Below are 16,704 nucleotides of genomic sequence, written 5' to 3'. Positions count from 1 at the left end.
GGATAATGCTCGAAGGAAAGTGAATATGCAGCTATCCAAATGGGGGTAAAATGGATATGAAAACATTCAAGCAACAACACACACTATTTATATTAAATACACTTAAATCCATTTTCTTCCTACACTGTTTTGAACCAACATCTTTTCACCATTTAATAAAAGCAACTTTTTAAAATATAAAAAATATATCAAATTTAATTTAAATTTAAAGAAAATTAGAAATTGTGCGGAAAAAAAATCAATGGAGCAAATCAACTCCTAACAAAGAGGGCTGCATTTTCGTTTATTGCAAGTATTGGAGAAAAATAAAAATGCCCATTAGTTTAAGAATTTGTGAATTATGTGCAAATCAACTCATTTCAGAAGTAGAAGAATCCTTACAAGTCATTACATAAGTGAGTCATTTCTTAATTTATGCAGATTTGTCTTGAATATCTTCTACCTTTAAAGATGTAATCATATAAAGTCTCCTAATTTCCACACAGGATATATTCTTTGTATCAGCTAACTCTCAATGGAGGGCAACTAGTGTAACACCATCTTCCCAGAAAAAAAGCATTGGAATATTCTGTTTTGTTGATTTATGTATCTCTCCATATGTTCCTTCATCCATTTCTATAGTAGTCACAGTTTCTTCCACATCATGCTGATCATAAGCATGTAATCTACCTCAAAACTCTCTGTCATGTCACATAAATTTGTACATACAGGCTGAGCCTGATAAGATCCAAGGCTCTTCTACAGTGCTGGTAGTTTGTTGCTGGTTCACATCATCCACCAGGTTTTGCAATAAAAGCAACTTTGGGGGTAAGATGGCGCCTGGCAGGAAGGAGGTGAGAGAGAGGAAGTGAGTGAATGAGGGAATGAAAGGAGAGTGTGTGGATGTGTGAGGTGAGTATGTGAGTGAGTGAGGGACAGTTAAGTCCCTGCAGGAGCAGCTGGGACTGGCACACCAGACTCTCTTGGACAGGGAGAGACTACCACCACTATGGGCAGGACTCGGGCACAGAGTTCATGTCATTGAAGGGGAAAACGGCCTTTTCTAGGAACTCATCAGCACCACCACTCAGACAGTCCTTGGAACTGCCTGCTACCCAGCAGCCACTCCAGCCAAAATCCTGCTGCCCCACCCGCAGACCCGTGGACCCTGGGACCTCCACCTCTAAAGGTGCACTGCTCCAGCAGCAGTAAGTGCAACTTCCCCCCTTCCCAGCGGAAAGTCAACCCAAGCCATTATGCTCAATTAATATTTGACAAAGGAGGAAAGAGCATACAACAGAGTTAAGAAAGTCTCTTCAGTAAATGGTGTTGGGGAAATTGGACAGATGCATGCAAAAAAATGAAACTAGGCCACCAACTTACACCATAATAAAAAATAAACTCAAAATGGATAAAGTGCTTAAATGTAAGACAGGAAACCATAAAAATCCTAGAAGAATCCATTGGCAGCAAAATATCAAACATATGTTGTAGCAATATATTTACCGGTACAGCTTCAGGGCAATGGAAACTAAGGAGAAAATAAACAAACGGGACTATATAAAAATAAAAAGCTTCTGCACAGCAAAAGAAACCATCAACAAAACAAGAAGGCTCATTGCATGGGAGAACATATTTGCCAATGTAATATCCAATAAGGTATAGGGAACTCATACATCTTTTTTTTTTAATTTCTTTATTGATTAAGGTATCACATATTTGTCCTCATGCCCCCATTCCCATCCCACACCCCTCCCCACACATGCCCCCATCCCCCTGTTGTCCCCAACCGCTGGTTAGGCGCATATGCTTGCACACAAGTCCTTTGGTTGATCTCTCCCCCGTCTCCCCACCCTCCGCTACCCTCCCTCTGAGGCCCGACAGTCTGATCCGTGCCTCCTTGCTTCTGGGTCTGTTCTTGTTCATCAGTCTATGTTGTTCATTATTTCCACTAGATGAGTGAGATCATGTGCTATTAGAAATACACTTATAAGAACTGAAAATTAGACAAGCAATAATGGTTATGGTGACAGGAAATGAATCAGTCTGTAGTGAGTTTCTTTCTGGGCCAACAGTTCTTTTGAGACCCAATTTCAATGTCCAACAGTTCCTTATGTGTACATGTCAGCACTGACATTACAGTTCTGGATGGTGGACAAATGGTGGTAATGCAGGTCCGACTCTGTCTGGTTTGGTCCTGGGCAACCTGCAGTGATGCACAGCTGCTAACTGCTAGTATGGCAAGGCGACATCAGCGTCTTCCATCTCTGGACTGCTTCTCTTCTGTCTTCATGGCTGGAGTAGTCCTGTCGATTCCTCCCTGTTGCTGGAATCCACATGGTCTCGGAGTTGTTTTCTGAAAATATACAAACATATTCTTGACCAAAAGTTAATAAAGGAATATTTTCTATAAATTTGACTCGGGATCCTATTTCATTTTTTGCCCAAATGATTTTCCTCTGTTTTTTTTTTTTGACACCTTGTGTGTTTTTAATGGGTGTCTTGCTTTTAGCCTTACAATTAATTTTCTAAAGTATTAATTTTCTAGATGTAATTTACTTACAGGTTATTTTTCCTTACATGATATTCTTCTACTATACCCTCCTTTTTTGATTTAAATGTTAAGAGGCTTTTGAAAATTTTATAATGTAGTCTTGATGGTTTTTACATTTTAATTTTTTGCTCTATAATATTACTGTTTTAGGTTCATTACATGGTGCACAATTTTATCATGAGATGAAGTATCAATAAAAATTTTAGTTAACACTTTAGGAACACCTTTTTGTCCAGTACAATTAATTTTTCTAGAATATTCACTTGTTTCAACTAGCCCATTTAAATTTGCCTGAAAACTTGACTACTATTTTACTGTCAAATTTATTACTCTAACAACAATCTTATTTTACCCTGTAAATATTAGTGGAAGGGATTATTTGCCTTCTTGAGTAGGTCTTGAGCATTCCTGGTGGTAGGCTGGATTTAGATATCGTAAACCCACTTCCCCACACCATGGGTATAAGACAACTCAAACAATTCTTGTTGGAGTAAGAGAGCAGCTGTTGTCGGCCAAGTCTCTGTCGGTCACCTGGGTCCTGATCTGAGCTGGGCATGGGAAGCACGAAGCAGCCATGGGGGCAGGAGACCTCCCTCAGAAGGGGATAGGGTTCAGGCCCCAGCAATGTTGGGGGTGGTGAGGGTCTGTGCCCCACCTCTGTTGATCCCCAAATTCTCTCCTGATGGCCCCTCTGGGACTGTGCCTGTCTTAGGTTGTTCCTTCCTTGAGGAATCTTACCTGTCTCTGGTTAACCAGCCATCCTCCAGGGCCAAGCAGGGTGATGTGAGGTTCAGTTTTGTCTCCTTGGTAGCCTATGCCCCCGTGGCCTCCATGCCCAGCACTTGCCTTGGGATCCCCTCTCCTGCTGGCGGGGCCCCAGCACTGATCACATATCTTGTGGAACCCTGGTTTCTTCTCCAGGGAGGGCTCAGTTCGCCCCACTGGGTGAGAGACAGATCCAAGGCACCAGTCATCACGAGACTTCAACCTTGACATGAACAGAGAGCTCATGCAACAGCTGTGAGCAATTGAATTGTGAGAAGAGGATCTCTCTTGGCCTAAAGGGTAAGAGGGACCAATATAGAATGCTCAGGTGCCTTCCCAGGAGGTCCTCTACACAATGAAAAGGATTAAATCCTTACATGTCCTTTTTAACTTGCTGCCAGACATTCAAGGAATTAGTAAGTTTGCTTGGGATAATTGTATATTGTGCTGTTGTAATTCTAAAGTATCAAGAGATGTGTTAAGTTTATCTCCAAGCACCAAACATATGATTTTTTTTTTATCCCCAAGGGTGAGAGGAACTATTATAAGTACTGAGGGTGATCCAAATCTGGGAAAAATTTTAATGACAGTGTAGAATAATATCATGTAAGGATATTCTTTGTTCTAGTCCTTGGCAATTCCCTTTCAATCTGGCTGTTCATTTCTTTTTATATAGACAAGGTCTTAGTTACATTTTCTGCACCTCTACTAGGGGCAAGTAGTGATAGTAGTGACACCCTTTCTTTGGTGTCCACACAAGCCAGAGACCTCTCTTTAATTGTACACGCAAAGGGACATTGTTTTGATTTTGTGTCATACAAAAGGGAAGCTGGGTGGAGACCCCTGTGTATTTATACTTTCTTGCCCCACCCATGGGCCTCCTGGATGACCAAGGTGTTTGGTATTATTGGTAACTACATTAGTCAGGGGATCAGCCCACGTAAGGGGTCTTACCCATGAAGGGTCAGGAGCATAAGACCAAAATACTTACCTTCTTGTCCCAGGTAAAATTACCATACATCTGATGATTGCTAGCGTGGCTAGAAAGGCGTTCTCAGGCATTCTTGGGTTTCTGGTTACCTCACAATTTCTTCCCTGAGGTTTGACGTTCTGATTGATGTTTCTCTGTTTCTGGATCTATTTTTTCCCCATCAGTTCATGTTGGGGAACTCATACATCTTAACAAAAGGAAGATAAACCAATCAAAAAATGGAAACTAAATAGAAACTTTTCTAAAGTGGATATACAGAAGGCCAAAAGGCATAAGAAAAAATGCTCAAAGCCATTAATCATCTGAGAGAGGCAAATCAAAGCAACAGTGAGGTACATTCTCACACCTGTCAGAATGGCTATCATCAACAAATCAAAAAATGAGAAGTGCTGGGGAGGATGGGGGAAAAAAAGGAACCCTCATACACTACTGGTGGGAATGCAGACTGGTGCAGCCACTGTGGAAGACAGTATGGAGTTTCCTCAAAAGTTAAAAATGGAATTTTCATTTGACCCAGTAATCCCACTTCTAGGAATATATCCCCCAAAACCAGAAACACCAATCAGAAAGGATATATGCACCCTTATGTTCATAGCAGCACAATTTAAAATAGCTAAGTTTTGGAAACAGCCTAGGTGCCCATCAGCAGATAGGTGGATTAAAAAACCTGTGGTATATCTACACAATGGAATACTTCACTGCTATAAAAAAGAAGGAACTCTTACCATTTGGAACAGCATGGATGGACCTGGAGAGCATTATGCTAATCGAAATTAGCCAGTCAGAGAAAGATAAATATCACATTATCTAACTCATTTGTGGAATATAATCAACATCATAAACTAATGAACAAAAATAGATCCAGAGACATGGAAGCATTGAACAGACTGTCATACTACCGTGGGAAATCAGGGGATGTTTGGAGTGGGGTAAGAGATCAACTGAATGACTTGTATGCATACATATAAGGATAACCAACGGACACAGACAATGGGGGATAGGGGAGGCCGGGGGAAGGTCAATGGGGAAAAAGGAGACATATGTAATACTATTGGTAATATTTTAAACAATAAAAAAAGAAGAAAAGAATGGTTGAAAACAGTCCTAAATGGCGTCACTTTTGGTAACCATGTGAGGTAACAGATACGTTAATTACCTTGATTGTAGTGATTCTTTCACAATGCATATTATACTGAATCAGGTTGCACATCTTAAATATAAACAATGTATGTCCACTGTAATTCAAATATTTTCAGGTTAGTCCTTTCACACACACACACACACACACACACACACACACACACACCACACACGCACACACACAGAGACGCCCACACCCATGCACAGTCTCACATACACACTTCCCTTCTTTAGCTTCTTCATACATCTCTGATTGCAAATTTGTTTCAAAATATTCAAAGGGAGAAGGAAGGGGTGTGAGAATTGTCTTTAGTAAATGACACAAATATTTCTGTGTCGTGGCCATTGATCCAATAGGCTTTTTGTAATGGACCAGTTTATGAGAGTAATAAGGTGTTGGTACATGTTTATAAATTAGAAAAGAATTAAAAGGAGAAAAAAATCTCCACATAAGAACCATAGCACCATCTTCAGAGATATCTGTATTTGAGTTCTTTATTACAGGGGATCATGAAAAACCTTTCCAGTCAGGAAGAGTGAGTGAGTCTTAATGATCAAGTGCACTGTTAATACTCCTACTACTACAGTGATTTCAGAAGTTTGGGAAGAGAAAAAGAAAGTTCCTTGTATCATAATCTTAGACCCAAACATAACAAGGTTGCCAAATTATACAGACAGAGTTCTCATTTTTCCAGTTTATATTTCCAATTTTTAATGCTTCCCCCAACAGCTGACTGCTGGGAATACCAAAAAGCAGATACTTTCAAAACACTCCTTGTGATGAAATAGAAAAAGTCCTGGATTAGTAGGTAGTTGAAATGGATTTTTTGCTTCAGCTTTTCCACTAACTTCATGGTCATTAGCAAATCCTTTAACTTTGGGCCCTATATGTGGCAATATCAATATCACAGGGGTGTGTGGTATTAAAATGAGATAACTGAGATGGAAGCACCTTAAAATACTTGAAATGCTATATCATAAATATAATGACTACATTCCAGAAGATAGGATCTCAGAGGGTTAAACTGACCAGTATTATAAAAGGAAACAGAAGTTTGTAGAAAATTTTGTTACAGAAAATCCCAGTCACATTATATGTTTATGTCTCCAATTCTCTTTGATGCATTTAACGGAATGGATTATATAGAGAAGAGGGAGTAATACCAGGTAAGCAGAGGAGGCAGAGCCTGAGATAGCTCAAATGTATTACACATTGCTATTCAAGGAGTAAATTAAAGGTCAACCACGGGGCCATAACCCCTGCAGGGTAGCATCTAGCTGTCCAAGTGTATAGGCACTAGGGGCTTACCCTCACAGGCAATGACCACACACCTAGTGCTGGCCGTGGCCTGATAATTGCATGTTGGGGGCTGGTAACGTCCCATAATCACCCTGTCTGAGCAGTAGGGGGCCTTGGAACTTCTTGTATATCTGCAGTCTGTGACTCTTACTACACCCTCATGGCAGTTCATCTTGCCATTCTTGCACTGGGGGTGCTGCAGATGCTAATAATGGGGGTGCTGCAGATGCTAATAATGGTCCCGATGTCTTCATGGATGAAGGTGTTGAATTCCTTGCAACCACGTGAAGTCATCCCCTGTATTTGCATATCATGTTGCAGTACAAGTTGGTGCCACCTGTCCCTGTGGAGTCCACATGTTGCCACAGGAATCGTTGGTACATGAACTGGCCATAGGAGGGCTGCACCAGCCCCAGCCCCAGCAGGGTCAGCAGCAAGAGCAGAAGCAATGAAAGGATCTTCTGGAGAGCCATCACTACCTTGGAGGTGCCTGGAGAGAAACCAAGAGGTAGGAGAAAGGAAGGTAACAAATGGGCATCAGAGAGGTGTTGAGAATGGCACGTTGATATTTCCTCAACTCTATAGTCTACTCTTTCCTTCCCACTTCTCTGCTCACAACTTTTCTCATCACAGCTTTTTAAAGAGTATAAAGTTTGCAAACATGATCTTCTCTGAAAGCAAGAGCTTTTCTCTTATAGAGAGACGGTGCTGTAGCCAGTAAAATGACTCAGGGCAGAGATTGACGGGCTGGATGTCCAGGTGTATATGTCCTGTATGGTCAGGGTGTGAAAAGGGAGACAAGGCAGATTTGAATGAAACTGGAGTTGTCGAGGAACCAAGATGGCGGCAAAGTTAAACAACTGAACTGCTGCCTCGCATAACAATTTCAAAAATACAACTAAAAGATAAAACGTCTACCACCCAGAACCACGGGAAAGCTGGCTGAGTGGCAGATTTACATCTAAGGAGAGAAAGGAGCACAAACGCTGAAAAGCTGAGGTACGGAGGCGCGCAAAGTGGGTTGTTGGCAGGCGACTGGGCCTGCGGCTTTTCTTCAACCCGCAGGGAGACAAGCTCCTGATCACTCTGAAATACAGTTTCTGGGGACACGCGGGGGACCCAGACGCCTACAGGGAGAAGCTGGACTCTCAGCCATTGGGTCGGAAAGTGAGAGTGACATTTTTGCAGAGGTACGCCCAGCAATCAGTGTTTACTGCGCTGGAGCGCGGGACGCAGGGACTTGGAAACGCAGAAAGGCAGAGAGGGCTCACGGCAGCCATCACTGTTTGCCATGCCTTAGCCTAGTGACGCCCTGAGACCCCACCCCGCACATTCTACAAACCTGCCCAGGCTCCACACAGTGGCTTTTGCATATAAATGGCCTGTTCTGTGGCAGCTTAACCAAATTAACTGCAGCTCCAGTAGACTGCTCCAAAACCACCTAAGCAAAGGAGGAGAAAACTAGTTCTTGCTGTAGCTCCTGCTGGGGGACACACAGTACACAAGGGTACACCAAGAGTGTCCACCTCAGGTAACTGGGAGGCTGACCCGTTGAACCAATAGGACACCTAGTATACAAAGCTACCCTACCAACTCAGGGAAGCAGTGAAAATGAGGAGGCAAGGAAACAGATCCCAAACGAAAGAAATGGAGGAGAACAAACGAATGGACATAGAGTTCAAAACCACAGATTTTTCAAGAATTTCATGGAAAAGGCCAATAAATTTAATGAGACCCTCGAGGATATGAAAAAAGGACCAACTAGAAATTAAACATACACTGACTGAAATAAAAAATATACAGAGACCCAACAGCAGACTAGAGGATCACAAGAATCAACTCAAAGATTTGGAATACAAAGAGGCAAAGGACACTCCTCCAGAGAAGCAAGAAGAGAAGAGAATTCAGAAAGTTGAAGATAGTGTAAGAAGCCTCTGGGACAACTTCAAGCGAACCAACATCAGAATTATGGGGGTACCAGAAGAAGAGAGAGAGCAAGATGCTGAAAACCTATTTGAAGAAATAATGAATGAAAACTTCCCCCACCTGATGAAAGAAATAGACTTACAAGTCCAGGAAGCGCACAGAACCCCAAACAAAAGGAATCCAAAGAGGACCTCACCAAGACACATCATAATTAAAATGCCAAGGGCAAAAGACAAAGAGAGAATTTTACAAGGAGCAAGAGAAAAACAGTTAGTTACCTACAAGAGAGCACCCATACGATTATCAGCTAATTTCTCAACAGAAAACTATGCAGGCCAGAAGGGAGTGGCAAGAAATATTCAAAGTGATGAATAGCAAGAACCTACAACCAAGACTACTCTACCCAACGAAGTTATCATTCAGAATTGAAGGGCAGATAAAGAGCTTCACAGATAAGAAAAAGCTAAAGGAGTTCATCGCCACCAAACCAGTATTATATGAAATGCTGAAAGGTGTTCTTTAAGAGGAGGAGGAAGAAGAAGAAAGATAAAAATTATTAACAACAAATACATATCTGTCAACAAGTGAATCTAAAAGTCAAGTGAATTAAAAATCTGAGGAACAGAATAAACTGGTGAACATAATAGAATCAGAGGCATAGAATGGGAGTGGATTGATAATTCTCAGGGGGAAAGGGGTGTCTTTGTGGGGGGTACGGGAAGAGATTGAACAAAAATCATACACCTATGGATGAGGACAGCGGGGGGGAGGTAAGGGCAGAGGGGGGTGTGAACCGGGTGGTGGGGAGATATGGGGGGAAAAAAGGAGAAACAATTGTAATCTGAACAATAAAGATTTATTAAAAAATAAATAAATAAAAATAAATGAAAAAAAAGAAAGAAACTGGAGTTGTCTGCCTCTTGAGGAAATTCTCTAGTCATGTGATCTTTGGAGAGTGTTTGGTTCCCTGGAAACTCTAGTTCCCAAAAGTTTGGATAGACAGGATATGCAAATGAGAGTTTATGAACTGGTTTTAATTCCTGACATCTGGGAATTGACGAAGGTGTGGAAAAAAGGATAGAGTAATGTTTAGGGTTAGCCTGTCCTCTGATGTGTCTATTCCTTTTTTAAAATAAAAAAAGTTTCAATTACAGTTGACATATATATTATATTAGTTTCAGGTGTACCACACAGTGCTTACACATTTATATACCTTACAAAGTGATCATCCCATAAGTCTAGCACCCATATGACACATATATCGTTATTACAATGCTATTGACTATATTCCCTATGCTGACTTGGCATCCCCACGGCTATTTTTAAAACTGGCCATTTGTACTTTTTAATTCCTTCACATTTTCACCCAGTTGGCATTCTTTTAATGGTATTAAAATCAAGTCTTTTTTGAAATATTGCTAATCCTATTAAAAAAGTAAAAAACAGGGTATCCAGCCAAAGTGCTCTGAAGATAGTAAATATTGGTTGAGTGAACTAATAAACAAAATGAGGGAACTAATAAAAAAAATGAAATGAAATGGGTATAAGGAATGAAGGTGTTTCCTAGGCTTGTAGAATTGACTGAAAAAAAAAATAAATGTCAACAACACCATCTCTACAAAAGAGCAGTTGGACTGTGCCTTTTTTCCTTGCTGTTTCTATGCACAACCAAAAACTAGGCCTTGGTGATGTATTTCATTATTATGCATGTATCCTTTATGCTATGTCTATCTTGTCAATAGCTATTGCTAGTTTTCTGTCTCCTCTAGTTGCAGAATCATGTTGTTGGCATTCTGGCAGTGGAAAATAAACATATGTTTAATAGAGTTTAAAAACAACACAAAAACTAAGCAAAAACCTTCAGAGCTACAACAAAGAAAGCATTGCTATATTGTGTCAGAACATTGCTTCTGTCCACCGAGGAAAGGAAGGAACCCAGACTTATCTGACTCTAAAATCAGTGCTTTTTCCACATCTTCTACTGCCTCTCTCTTTCCACTCCCCAAATATTCAGGATATTCAAGACATATATGTTCAGAGTTGCTTCTCTCTAGCAACAGTTTAATTTAAGAGTTGAATAGGGTAAGAGTGGAAGTGGGCATCCCTCACCAACACTAACTAGCTAGATGTTGCCACCTGATGGTCACTCCTGGGATTGGCATGAACTCATGAACTGTGAATCTCCTTGACCCTGGCAATGAGGCAGGGCTGACTCATTAGAGCAGCAATTTTCAACCTTTTTCATCTCATGGAACACATAAACTAAATACTAAAATTCTGCAGTACACCAAAAAATATATTATTTGTCAATCTGACAAAATAAATAGGTATAATTTTGATTCATTCACACCAGGTAGCTATTGTGCTGTTTATAATTTTTTAATTTGACAATCTAAAGGAAAAGAGGTCAGTGCTCCTGACTAATTAGTCAGCTATTATATGTTTTAAAAATTCTTGGGGGCCAAAACCGGTTTGGCTCAGTGGATAGAATGTTGGCCTGCGGACTGAAGGGTTCCAGGTTCGATTCCGATCAAGGGCATGTATCTTGGTTGCGGGCACATCCCCGGTGGGAGTGTGCAAGAGGCAGCTGATCAATACACACACATATATATTAAAAATTACTGGGGCATACCCATTGAAATTTGCTGTACTAGAGCAAATAAAATTAATCTCTGACTCAACAGAAAGTGAGCAACCCAAAACAGAAAGGAAAGTTTTTGAGTGTCATACAGGCCCATTTCTACATATGCAGTTCATGGATATGTAGCTAAAGTCCTGGTTTGATGTGTATGGGTACTACTGTCCTTTGTTTTCAAAGATGCTGCTTCATGACGGCAGGTCACACTGTCTGGGTGACTGAAATGGCTGATGAGGGACCTGCATATCAGTTTCAAACATAACTTCATTCTCTAAAATGCTATCTCCTATAGTCACAGCCACCTTTTGCTTGTATACAAAAGGCTAGAAGGCTCTAGGTCACATTTCAGTGCCTACAGCTATAGATATGAGATATGGAGTTAGGAAGAGAGAGAAGTGAACAGTTGTGGGAAGAAGAGAAACAGGGAGAAATAATGCTTGATGAACTCCTCATCCTTAGACTAATGGATAGAATTTCTGACGGTACACTTAGCACTTGGGTAATAGCTTCATCACAACAATGTACTTTGAGTTATTTTCCCCAAACCTAATCTGCATGGTTAATCTTGCACTTCTGATTTTGCCTGGTACTGTCTAACTTTTTTTCATCCTGCTTCTTTGTGTGCAATATATAATTTAGAAAGATAACTGTTTACAGAGAAGACCTAAACTATTCATGCAAGAGCAAATCCACAGCCTCAGCCACAATAACAAACTGATTTAATAAGCCATCAACAAATATTTGCCAACAGAAGTCCAATGTAGACATCAATGGGTATATCTCAAGATTCTAGCTACAACAGAAAATGAAATGATCCCCAAACCATCCCAACACATACGTTTTGGTCAGAGCTTGCCCCAAAGGCTTTCTCCACTCTTCCACATTGATCCTCAATAAGAACTTCTTTTGATACTGTAACCCCAAAGAACTAGCCCTGCCACTTTAACTACTTAACCTCTCTCAGCATTATTCCTCGTTAGTAAGTGAGTATAATAATACCTACCTCTTAGGGATGTTATGAGGAATAAATGATAAAATCAATGTTAAGTGCCTATCATAATGCCAGGTACATGGTAAGTGCTCAATAACTGTTGGCAATGATCACTTTTGCAATTTCCATTTTTCTTGGTTTCCTTTGCTTCTTTCAATCTGGATAAAACAATAAGTGACTACACCAATTTATATATATTATTGCTCCCCTCTCCTTTATTTTGTAGAGTACATGTATTCCTTCAAAATTAGAAGGCTGTTTTTAAGTTGAAATATCTCAGCTACTAGATTTTATGCTGTGTCTCTATAGAAAAATTTCCTTGGCACATTGAGTCTAATTTTCTTCCTTACATATCACCATCTTCAAAGGGCTTGGGCATTTTGAAGTTTTTGTTTTCTTTTTCCTGTAAAGTTAACAAAATACAGATGACCAGGACTTCAATTCCTCAAATGATTCACTTGAGATACAGACTGACTTGCCTGTTACATGCCATTTCATTTTAAGCAGCTTTAGGTTGTGAGAGAACAAGAAACCCAGAGCAAAAAGTGCTAGGATTGGCTACCCAGCTTCTAGTTCCATCAGCAGGTCAGCAAGTAACCCTATCTATTGCCACGTGATTTCCTAGGCAACAGTCTTTTGCCTTAAAACCAGAGCAGAGAATGCAATGATAATACTCTAAGCAGATTTTTGGAGAAGATATGTGTTTTCACAGCTATAGCACACTCAATATAATAATGGTCCATACTTGTGGCCTGCATTATAAAGGCCTTGAGTAGGTCAATGATCTCTATGGAAGTCATCTTGCATCATATCAGGGTGGAGGTACTGGTTGGAGAACCCGAGAAAAGGGTCCAAATACTCTGCCAAAATCTGGACCTTTCTCACTTACTAAGGGATTTTTGAGATTTTACAATAAGGCAAATTTTCTATTAGGAGAGATTTGGAAAACTCTTCTTCCTACTTTCTTAGGAATTGACAGTGATATCAAGTTTGAAATAGGTTAACTCAAGGAAGAAAGATTCATGTGCTGAGTGTGCACCAGTAATTTACTTCTCCATTTTTTCCTCCATAAATTTAAATACTTTCAGTAAGACTGGGCTCTCCCAGGTGGCACCTGGACACTGATATATAACCTGGGTTTTAAAAAACAAGGCTTTTGGCCCATTTCGGGGCAATGTAGGCAGCAGGAGTGGGTACTATTGTGAATACCATGACCAGCACAGTCATATGTTCACAAGAAAGCAAAACTAGTGATATATAATTGTAGGTTATTTATAACTACTTTCTTGTAAAGAGTGCCTGGAGAGACACATGAGCATTTCTTTAATTATTGTCAGCTGAATCCAGTGGTGCTGGCAGAGCCACATCCTGGAAACACATCTTGCCAGAGGCAGGTGTGTTGTCAGCCTGACCTTCAGCTCAGGCACCAGGGTGTGGGTTTCATTATCTAAATCCAGCCAGGCACTAGGAACAAACATGATTATCTGGGCCCACCCAGAAGTGACAATTACAAACAACCAACAAGAATGTACATAATCTCCTTTGTCTTGGGCTTTAGTAAAACTTCCTGGTTATTGCTGTATAAAATAAACGCACTGTATTGGCTCTGAGTCCCTGTCTCTCCATCAGAGAACAGTGGTCCCACCCAGTCCCAGCTTTTCTTACTGTATTTGTGTCTGTCTCTTTTATTTTCTCAATCTCTAGTCGCCCCTACTCAGGAACCGGACCGCTCTCTAGATGCGCTGGATGCAGAGAAGATAAATATTTAACTTTCTAAATAAAATATTCAGACACCTGTTGCTAGAAATTAGGTAACAGAAAGTTAACCACGAAATCTGTGAGTTGATTAGTATCCTATATAAAAAACAGCTAATATGCTAATTAGACCTTCTGGAATGACCAGTGGGTGGGGAGTGGTGCTGCGAGGCAGCCAGGGCTATGAGGGCCTACACTTGAACAAGTTTCATGCATCAGGCTGCTAGTATTTTATAAAGAAAGTGTCTGTTTACCTAAGGTGTCTTTACTTGAAAACAAATCTAGATGAAGAAGAATAAGTGATAAGCTTGGAATCTTTCTATGAATTCCCAAAGACCTCACAGTTGCCTGACATCTCTTGATAAAGTAAAATATTCAAGAGAAAATAATAGAAAGTAATCAATTTTTTAATTTTTATATGAAACTAGAGGCCTGGTACAAGAAATTCATGCATGGGAGGGGGTACCTCAGCCCGGGCTGCACCCTCTCCAATCCGGGACCCCTTGGGGGGATGTTTGCCTGCTGGTTTAGGGCCCATCCCATCAGTTGGACATTCCTCTCACAATCTGGGACCACTGGCTCCTAGCCACTTGCCTGCCTACTGGCTTGATTGCTGCCTAACTGCTCCCCTGCTGGCCTCATGGCCCCCAACTGCTCTCCCTTGACAGCCTGATCACCCCCAACTGCCCTTCCCTGCTGCCCTGATCACCCCTAACCACCTCTGCCTTGGCCCCCCACCACTGTGGCTTTGTCTGGAAGGAAGTTGGACAGTAGGAAGATGTGTGGTCTCCCAGTCTAATTAGCATATTATCCTTCTATTAGTATAGATTAGTATAAATAACCACAAGAATGCCCTGGGAGAAGTCTAGTCAAAGCAACTCAAAATTACCTTCTGCCTAAGACAAGAGGTGGGTACCAGGAGTGAATTTTTGTATTCATGCAGGAGTGTGTGTGTGTGTGTGTGTGTGTGTGTGTGTGTGTTGGTGTGTGTGTGTGTGTGTGTGTGTCAGTGTGTTGGTGTATGTGCTGGAGAGAAAGAGAGAGAGAGATAGGGAGAGAGATAGATAGATAGATAGATAGATAGATAGATAGATAGAGAAACAGAGAAGAAAGAGAAAGTTTAAGAGAGAGGTAGATAGAAAGTTTAATTAATCTGTTGGTATTTAATTCTAAACAACAAGAAAACCCACTGCATGGGAGAACATATTTGCCAATGTTATCTTGGAGTACAGTTTAAGCTCCAAACTTGATAGGGAACTCATACAATTTAACAAAAGGAAGATAAACAATCCAATGGAAAAGTGGGCAAAGGACCTAAATAGAAACTTTTTGAAAGAGGACATACAGAAGGCCCGGACACATGTGAAAACATGCTCAAAGGCATTAATCATCCGAGAGATGCAAATCAAAACAACAATGAGGTATCATCTCACACCTGTCAGAATAGCTATCATCAACAGATCAACAAACCACTAGTGCTGAAGAGGATGCAGAGAAAAAGGAACCTTTTTGCACTGCTGGTGGGAATGCAGACTGGTACAGCCACTGTGGAAAACAAACAGTACAGCATTTCCTCACAAAAATTAAAAATGGAACTGCTATTTGACCTAGTAATACTACTTCTAGGTATATATCCCTAGAAAACAGAAACATGAATCAGAAAGGATATATGCACCCCTATGTTCATAGTAGTGCAATTTACCATAGGTAAGATTTGGAAACAGCTTAAATGCCCATCAGCAGATGAGTGGATTAGAAAACTGTGGTACATCTATACTATGCTGCTGTAAAAAAAAAAAAAAAGATTTCTTACCATTTGCAACAGCATGGATAAAACTGGATAGCATTATGCTAAGTGAAATAAGCCAGTCAGAGAAAGGTAAATATCACATGATCTCACTCATTTGTGGAATATAATGAACATCATAAACTGATGAACAAAAATGGATACAGACACAAAGAAGCATTGAACACATAGACTGTCGAACTATACTGTGAAGGCAGCAGAGGCTTGGGTGGGGGACTAACAAATCAACCATAGGACTGGTTTGCATGCATATAAGGATAGCCAATGGACACAGACACTGCGGGGGGGGGTGGTGGTGGCAGTATGTACGGGGTGGGTAGGGGAAATGGGAAGGAGGTCAATGGGGGAAAAGGAGACATGTGTACTACTATTTGTAATACCTTAAACAATAAAAAAGAAATGAAAAAAAAAAAAAAAAGAAAATGGTTGAAAACAGTCCTGAATGGAGTCACTTTTGGTAACAATGTGAGGTAACAGACACATTAATTACCTTGATTGTAGTGATTCTTTCACAATGCATATTATACTGAATAGGGTTGCACACCTTAAATGTAAACAATGTATGTCCACCGTAATTCAAGTATTTTCAGGTTAGTCCTTTCACACAGGCACACACACGGAGACACCCACACTCATGCATAGTCTCACATACATATTTCCCTTCTTAAGCTTTTTCATACATCTCTGATCCCAAATTTGTTTCAAAATATTCAAAGGGAGAAGGGGGTGTGTGAGAATTGTCATTAATAAATGACACAGATGTTTCTGTGTCGTGGTCATTGATCCAATAGGCTTCTGTCATTGACCAGTTTATGAGGTTAATAGGTGTTGGTGCATGTTTATAAACTAGAAAATAAA

The 16,704-nt window shown here is 40.5% G+C and overlaps 2 pseudogenes; both read right to left on the bottom strand.

Moving 5' to 3' along the window:
- Nucleotides 1–500: 500 nt before the first annotated feature.
- On the bottom strand, nucleotides 501–5,676 carry LOC103305005 (U6 snRNA-associated Sm-like protein LSm3; annotated as a pseudogene).
- A 1,027-nt stretch (nucleotides 5,677–6,703) lies between these two features.
- LOC114229073 (ribonuclease 4-like) lies at nucleotides 6,704–7,202 on the bottom strand (annotated as a pseudogene).
- Nucleotides 7,203–16,704: the final 9,502 nt, after the last annotated feature.

The sequence above is a fragment of the Eptesicus fuscus genome, chromosome 5, assembly GCF_027574615.1.
Source record: "Eptesicus fuscus isolate TK198812 chromosome 5, DD_ASM_mEF_20220401, whole genome shotgun sequence".
Classification (NCBI taxonomy): Eukaryota; Metazoa; Chordata; class Mammalia; order Chiroptera; family Vespertilionidae; genus Eptesicus; species Eptesicus fuscus.
The sequence above is the reverse complement of the archived record's forward strand: the minus strand, read 5'-3'. Positions and strand labels throughout refer to the sequence as shown.